We start from the raw sequence: 8,742 nt of genomic DNA on the forward strand, positions 1-8,742 counted from the left end.
GACTGCCGGGGAGGCAGAGGTGGGCAGTGGGGTCGCCTGGGTCTGGGAGCTTCTCCCTAGCATTGCCCAACGGCTTCCCAGGCCCCCGACAGGTGGCCGCGGAGCAGGGCTGGGGGAGGCCTCAGACGGCCCCCACGCCCCTGCTTTCCGCTTTGATTAGCAGAAACATTCCTGCATCTGTCTCGGGAAGACAGCCTGCTCCCATCGTCAATCACCCAGGAAACGCAAACACATTCCGGCTGTGCCCTGACCTTCTTCCCACAAAGTCATGGGCACCCTCAGGGCTCTCCACCCCCACCCCAGAGCCAAGGGGACAGGTGTGAGGGAGAAGCCCCCCCCAACTCCCGCCCCACCAGACCTCAGCTTCTGCCACAGCAGAGGAAGGTCTGAATCACAGCCCTCACTACCTAGCCTCCCTCCTTACACACCACACACACACACACACGCGCGCGCGCGCGCGCTCAGGAAAACACAGAGCTGCCAGCAAAACACGGATCCACTCAGCCACGCCCACAGACAGCTGTGCACACACAGACCACTGAGCATGAACCACAGAGAAGGGGGCAAATGCGCACACAGCTTTGACCCACCCTGGGCTGAGCAGCCAGAGGGCAGAGATCCCAGCTCTCCTGTATCTGGCACATAGTAAGTCTGCAGTGACTGGCACATGGTACTGGTCACCTTTGGACCCTCCCTAGGTCATACCTATTTTTTTCCATTGTCCTCTCTGCCTCCTATGATATGAGCTCTGCATGGACAGATCTTTCTCCCGTTCACAGATGCACCCCAGTACCCAGCACGGGGCTTGGCACTTAGTAGGTACTCGGTGAACATTTGTGAATGACCAGGCAGCCCCACCGGGACACAGCACCGCCCACTGACCTGCAGTCACCACCCTCATCCCCAGAGCCAGGCTCCCCAATAGCTGCCTGCTTCCCAAGAGAACAGCTGTGACCTCACCACCTTCCTGGGGCCCAGGGCACCCCAGGCCCTACTTCCTCCCCTGGCTCAGACCCTATGACACTCTAGGCTCATCTCCGCTGCCAGCTCCTGACCCCTGTCCTAGGACATGGTCCTGCCCACCCCACCTCTGGCCCCTGGCCAATACCACTACTTCTCCTCCAGCCATGCAGAACTCCTGTTCCCCGAGCTCCTGAGCACGCCCTCCTCCAGTCCACGCGCAGACCCACAAGGGAGAAATACGCGCTCCTTGGTCTGTGCGCTGAGTTTGGAGTTGGCACCATAGGGTTAGGGTGGCCATCGCGGACTGAACAGCCCTCCCGTTTGCTAAGCTTGTATGTGTGCTTGTTTATTTGATACCCTATTATCATTACCTCCCTTTTCCAAAAGAGGAAACTGAGGCATAGAGAGGCTACCACATGCCTGAGGGAGGGGCAGAGGCAGCTGGATTCCAGAGCTTGAGCACTTGACCAACCTGTCAACCTGTGATGCTGCTCCTCAGTAATCATACCTCCTTCCCCAGAATCAGGGGCTGGGGCTGGGGCTCTGCTCCCAGGTATGTCTTCTTGCTTTCTTCTCTCTGGCCAAAGTTAACTCGTTCCTCACCCGGGGAACCCTGGTCTCCAGGAGAGAGGCCCACAACAACCTTCCTTCCCAGCCGAAGCCCTCATGGTCCACGGAGCAATTTCCCAGGCCGCGTCTCATTTAATCCTCCCAAGAGCCTGGGGGGACAGCTGTGTCTCCCTCCATCTTATATATGATGGCACATTCAGAGAGTCGCACGTCTTGCCCGGGGGTGGAAAGGAATATGAGGTCAGATAAAAGTGACTATTTATTGGGCTATGAGACAGTGTATTCTATAGGAATGCATTCAGTTGCAAGTACAAGAAACAAAAATCCAACTGATAATTGGTTGAGGGAAGAAAGATAGGGGTTTTGTTTTCTTCCATCCCAAGAAATTAGGGTGGTAACGCTGGCATTGTCAGGTGGCTTGACAATGTCAGTGCTGGGGTTTCTTTAGCATCCTTACCACCTCATTACTGCAAAATGGCAGCTGATCCTCCAAGCATTGTGTCTGCATTCAAAGCAGGAAGAAGGGAGAATAGGGAAGGGCTGTGTCCCTGTAAGTATCTGTCTTTTCACTGAGGAGGGGCCTCACTGTCACCCTCCTTCCATACCCGACAGATCTCCTTTTGCACCCCATTAGTCAGAGTTAGGGTCACATGGCTGCACTTAGACCAACCTCGGGTCCAAGGACTCCGATATTCATGAATGGGTTAGGCCACCCACAGTCCATCCTCTGATGCTGAGATCACAGCATTTCTGCTGGCCCCATGAGCAGATCAGGGTTCTGTTTATCAGGAAAAGGGTGGATGGGCACCAGTCAGGTGAGGCAATAGGCAAGGTGTGCTCCCCCAGATACCATGCTAAGCTACTTATATACATCATCTCACTTGGGCCTCATGCAACCTTATAAAGCTAGGACTGCTTTATGCCAATTTTGCAAATGAAGAGAAAAAGCTAGGGAGTGCAGAGCTGGTCTGTGTTCTTAACCATTCTACCAGACTGCCAGGTCATGAAGGACTCAGACCCCCGAAAGCAGGAAGTTGTCCAAAGGGACCCTGTCAGGCCCCGCTCACCACCCACCTCACCACGCACCTGCCGTCCCCTGGCTATGAGTGTGCAGGGTCGGGGTGCCTGAGTGGGCACGTCCAGACAGCCAACTGCACCACTGTCTGGGAGGGCGGGCATGTGCTCCCATGGTGCTCACTGCGGCCGCTGTGCTCATGGGGGCTCTGGCCAGAGGTGAGGGCTGCGCCCCTACTTCTTTTTCCTTCATCCATCCAATGTCTGCCAGTGCCAGGCACCCAGTCAGGCCTCAGTGGGAGGGATGTGGGGTACAGATTGGCGGCTCAGGCACAGATCCTGCCCTCAAAGACAGATCTGGCCACCCGGGGTCTCTTAATTCAGGGAAATCTGGGGTGGAATGTTTGAAGGGTTTCAGTGGAGAGAAAGCTCATTTCTGGCCAGGGGAGCTCCAAGGGCAGATGGAAATCTTGCAAAACTGAAACTCTGTGCCCATTAAACACAAACTCCCCATTTTTCCCTCCCCCCCGCCTCCCGAGGACCCCCATTCTGCTCTCTGTCTCTACGAATGTGACTGTTCCAGGGACCCCAGGTAAATGGCATCAGACAGTATGTGTCGTTTTGTGTCTGGCTTATTTCACTGAGCATAGTGTTCCCAAGGTTCAGTCATGTTGGAGCCGGTGTCAGAGTTGCCTTCCTTTGTAAGGCTGAATAATAGTGCCTTGTAAGAATATACTACATTTCGCTTATTCATTCATCTATCAGTGGGCCCTTGGATTGCTTCAACATTTCGGCTACTGTGAATAATACTGCCTGCGAACATGGGTGTACCAATAAATCTCGGAGACGATGATTTCAGTTATTTTGTGTATATGCCCAGAAGTGGAAGGGCTGGGTCATATGGTAACACTGCTTAATTTTTTGAGGAGCTGCTGACTTTGAAGAGGGGCAGAGACTTGGGCAGGTGGACACACCCCGTGCTAGCCTAGAAGAGATGAAAGAAGCGTGCTACAGAACGAGACAGGCACTTGGCTTTTGTTTTGATTCATCGTTTTGCCCGCCCACTCTCTGAACCCCAGTCTTGGACCCATGGATCACCCTCCTGTCTAGAAATGAGAAGTATCAGCCACCCGTGTTCTCCGACTCCCTTGCAGATAGGGCCTTCAGAGCTCACCAACCCAAGAACTGAAAACAAAACTCATGCTGGGAGAAAGCAGAGCACCTCCCTGCAGAGCCCCTAGGACAGCGGTGCCCAGTGCTGGGCGTTGGGTGTGAGCTGTGCTGCTCACAAGGGGGCTGTTCAGAGGGCTGACCTCACGGGCTGAGAGGATTGGTCAGTCCTGTTTGCAGACCACAGGCCCAGGTCTTCAGCTCACTTATGATTTATGAGTCACCCAACATCCTTTGAATATCTTTTTGAATATCTGTTCTTTGAGCATCCTTTTCGCTTAAGTTAACCAGAGTTGTTTTCTGTTGCCCACAACGAAGAACGGCGCCTTATACAGAAATTGGTGCCCAGAGCGGTTGCAGGCGATGGATGTTGAAGGAAATTCAGAGAAGCTGGGATTTGGGTATCTGGACTGCTTGGGACTGAAGACACTAAAAATTCAGCACAGAAGAAGGGATCAACTCTAGAATCCTCCAGCATGCAGAGGGAAAACAGGAATTCAGAGTCACCAGCAAGAATCACCTGGAATAAAGAGCCTACCGAAAGCAAGACTCAGACTGAGGCCCCATCGCCTTGGAAGAGGTGAGGATGAGACTGTGGGTAGAGGCTGCTGGTTCTCACGGGGCTGGACCGTTGAAGAAACAGATGACAAGCTCCCAAATCCTAGACCCTTGGCTCAAGACCCGATCATAAACTGAGGACTTCTGTGCTAAGAGTACCGCTGAATTCTTGCAGCCACCAGGCTGAGATAGCAAAAAATGAAACCTAACGTTTGAGCCTGCAGAATGGTGAGCTACCTCAGTGGCTACGGCCACAGCCTCACCAGTTCTGCTCCGTGGAAGTCAGACCCTTGACTGGGAAAGAGTGAACTTGGTGTCTGCATGGAGCCGTGTGGGAGGGTTTGGAGTGATGCTGAACCCCTGGAACCCCTGATTCCCGCCGAGCCCCCTTGCAGGCTGAAGCAGCCTGTCCTCACTGTCTGATAATGCTGATCCTGCCTTAATGGGGCCCCGTTAATGACCCTCGTCCAAGACCCCCATTCTCCCCCATGTTTTCAAACCACAGTCGGGTCCCCAGACTGGGCAGAACTGAATATCAACTCCAAACCAAAATCTGGGCAAAACTTTGCTGTTTCATACGATCAAAAATCTGGAGACGGTGTGTGAATGGATCCATTGAGCTGAATTTATACCCACCGGCCATTCTGGATTCAGGGTGTGGGTCTCAGCTGGGGGTGGCCCTAATTCTTTCCAGCGCCGGTTTGGGGGTTGGCAGGTATATGCTGCTGAAGCCTGACTCAGCGGCAGCCCGTGCTCGCTGAGATGGAGGGGGGAAAAAAAGCCCAGGTATAAGGGAGAGACAGAGCTGTGAATTAACCATGGGTGACCCACGGCACCTAACCACAGCCCCTTCACCAGGACGGCACCAACCGCCTTGTGGAGGCAGCCCAACAGCTTTTAGAAGGCCTCAGTGTCCCGACTCCTGATTTCTAGGGTGGAAACCAAGACCCTGGGAGGTACAGGCTCTGTGGCAGCAATGAATGCCAGGGGCGGGGTGGGCACATCACTCTAATAGTAGCAGGACCAAGCAGCCACCCCGATGGTCTGACCAGCGGGGACTCAGGGGGCTAACGGATCACAAGTTCCCCAGGGCAAGAATGGATCAGCAGCCTCCAAGGACATGTGGCTTTTATAACCAGACAGACCTGGATCTGGTCAACAGAAGCCTGACTTGAGCCCTTTCCCCCAACACCCCTCCCACCGTGGCTGGTCAGAGACAAGTCCTCCTCCACCCCCAGACTGAGTCTGTCCACTAATCTCCCTCACACTTCGCCACGGGGACTACAGCCATTTATAGGAGAATCCGGCTCTGGGGAGCAGGGGGAGGGGGTTTGAGCCTCTCGGAGTCCTGTTTCCTCATCTGTAACACGAGGACAATAACATCTGCCTGAAAGGATGGTCGGGTTAATTGAGTGAAATAACGGGACAGTGGCTGAAACACAAACTTGCATTGCCTGCAGCTGAATTTTAATCCCTCTGTGATTTTGTGTTCATTCTTTCATTTGTTCCCATCTTCACTCCACTGCACTATCATCGGCCCTGTGCTGGGCACTGAGAGCTCAAAACTAACAACCCCTACCAGTGACTGAGGGTAAAGTACGTGCCTGGAGCAGGGCTCAGCCTCCATGTCTCTAACCTAGGCAACAGCTCTGCAAGGTCACATGGCAGGAGGTAGCAATGCTGGGATGGGGACCTAGTTGAGTTCTAGTGTTGTGTTTTCTCCACTGTGGCACCAAGCTCCTCAGAAGTTAATAAAATGAGGCGGCAAATACAGAGCTTGGGACATGGTGAAAGTGATAGAGAAAGAAGGAGGGGCATGGCTCAAAGAATGGAGGATGGATGGACAGATGGACAGATGGATGAATGGATGGATGGACAGGTGGGTGAGTGGCGGATGGGTAGATGGATGAATCGATGGATGGGTGAATGGACAGATGTATGGATGGGTGAGTGAGTGGATGGGTGGGGAATACATGGATGGTGGGTAGGTAGATGAATGGATGGGTGGGTGAGTGGATGGACGGACGGATGGATGGATGGATAGAGAAATATAGACACAGAGAGAGATAATGACTAGATAGACTTAAAAGATGGATTTGACATGACCTCTAACCCTGGAGGATCTTCCAATCAAGGAAGATGCAGTGCTAAGCACGGACCTAGCTGGGAAATTGAAATATCTGCAGTTAGTAACACTGTCAGAGTCTGCCATTTTCCAGCCACAAACATGGTGTGTGAAGATCAGCCAGGCAAGCTATGACTTGGGGCAGACACACTTGATCGCCCGAATAACAGACCTTTTTGTTCATTTGTTCAACAGGAGTTCTAGCACCTAGTACCAGGCAGTATCCTAGGCTCCGGGCATAGAGTAGTGCACAAAATACGTCCGTGTGGAGAGTCCAGTATGTGATGCGGGAGGGTGCAAACAAGGATGATATATGTGTAGAATGAGCCAGATGAGAGTGAGCACCATGAAGACAAACAAAGCAGGGCAAGAAAGGAGGGCCCTGGAGGCCCAAAGGAAGGGAGCGAGGCCCAGATCTGGAAGGAGCAGCAACTTTCCCAGGATCACAGTAACTGGCGCGGCTGGATCAGACTAGAACCCAGGCGATGCACAGGTGTTGGGGTTCTGGAGTTCCTGATCGGATGCTACAGGATGGTGGAAACACACCAGATACGGTGTCAGCAGAGTAGGGTGCTGCTGGGATCCAGGCAGCCAGGAGCTGCGTGATCTCAATCCCCTAAACCCCTTTGCTATCACGTTACTGTTCATTTTGCCCTCCACTCCTTAAAACAACCCTGTATTTTCACAGATATTTTACTTTATACACTGTCAATGTTCACTCTTTTGTTTTCTGGAGGCAGTAGATGCTAAGCCTCTAAAGAAGGCCCCGGTTCTGCTCTAGCTGAGGGAGGAGAGCTGCTGGCTGGGACACAGAAGGCTCCTCAGGAGGAAGGAGATCTGAGCAGGCCTCAAATAGAGAAGCATTCATAATGTGATGCCAAATGCCCAGACCAGCCTGGTGGCCATCTCTTTCCTAGAAAGAAGGGGGCTATTTATCAGGATTAGGGTCAATTTCAAAGGGCAGAAAACCCAAGTTAGGAGTAGCTCAAACAGAAAGAAATTTCTTCCTTTCTTATGTAAAAAAACCTGGGGGCGCCTGGCTGGCTCAGTTGGTAGAGCATGGGACTCTTGACTTCAAGGTCATGAGTTCAAGGCCCACATTGGGCACAGAGCTAACATGGGGAAAAAAAAAATAAAATAAAAACTCGTAAGCTAGGTAGTCAGGTGGCAGGGACCCAGCCCCTTCTGTCTGGCTCCACCAATCTCAGTATTCGGCTTTAACCTCATGGCTCAATATGGCTGCTTGAGCACCAGACATCATGTCTGTATCACAGCAACAGGACAGAGGAAGGGATAAAGAAGGGAATGTCTTCTTCCCAGCAGTGGGGTTTCTAGAAGAATGCCATTTTAGGTTAGCAGTTCTAAGACCCAGAAAGGGCCCACCAGGTCCCTGGAAAGCCCACAGGCTTGGCACTACTGCTGCCTGAGATGGCATCTGGGGAGGGGAGAGATGCAGGCAGCTCTGCCTATCTCCCCCAGGAAGTTCCTGCAGCCATCCACGGAACAGCATAGAGGCGGCTGGCCGCTTCCAAGATGCCACATGCACTGGGCCCTCTATTGGCCCCCTAACTTCCACCTCCTACTGGAGTTGTCCCCCATCCTCTCAGCCAGAGTTTTCTCTGGTGCCCTGGGAACCCAGAACACTGGGTGGGAAAGAGAGGGTCCTACAGAGTTGGGCAGGCAGTCTAAGTTTCCAGCTAAAGCCCTCTGCCCCGTGCCTCCCACCACCACAGATGGACTCCAATTCCTCAAGTGTAGGACTTGGAGTCCCAGAAGAATTTAAACCAGATTGCTATAAAAGCCCTTGCTAGAGACTGACACAAGGTAGGGGCTCAAGAAGGTGAGTGAATGAGTGAATGAATGAATGAATGAATGAGTCAATAAATTACCAATCACTCAATCATGGTGTTAGTCAGTCTTAGCTCAGCCAAGTTGTCACCCAGCTTCCACTTACATACTTCCAGTGATGGAGAGATCACTACTTCTAGGGGCAAAATGGTTTTAGTTTTAGACGGTCCTTATGATGAGTCAGATTCCCCACCTCCTAGGTTTCCCCATCAGCCCCAGTCTGCCTACAGGTGGGACCCAAAACACATTTAGAATCTTTTTTATGTGATGGGACCCAAGCCTCTGCAGGCAAGGGAAAGCACAGAATCCCACAGCTGGACCTTAGAGGCCACAAGTCTCTTGGTCATCTTCTTGTGTTTCAGAGGAAGCCCTGACCAGAGAGGGGCTAGGACTCACCCAAGGCCACACAGCTGGGGAAGGGCTGAGCCAAGATCAGACCCCCAGATCCACCTTTCAGCTGTGTTCCTTCTAAATTCCACAGCCCCTCCAGCCTT

The sequence above is a fragment of the Eumetopias jubatus genome, unplaced genomic scaffold, assembly GCF_037043125.1.
Source record: "Eumetopias jubatus isolate StellerSeaLion01/CBP00866 unplaced genomic scaffold, mEumJub1_p1.0 scaffold_8, whole genome shotgun sequence".
Classification (NCBI taxonomy): domain Eukaryota; kingdom Metazoa; phylum Chordata; class Mammalia; order Carnivora; family Otariidae; genus Eumetopias; species Eumetopias jubatus.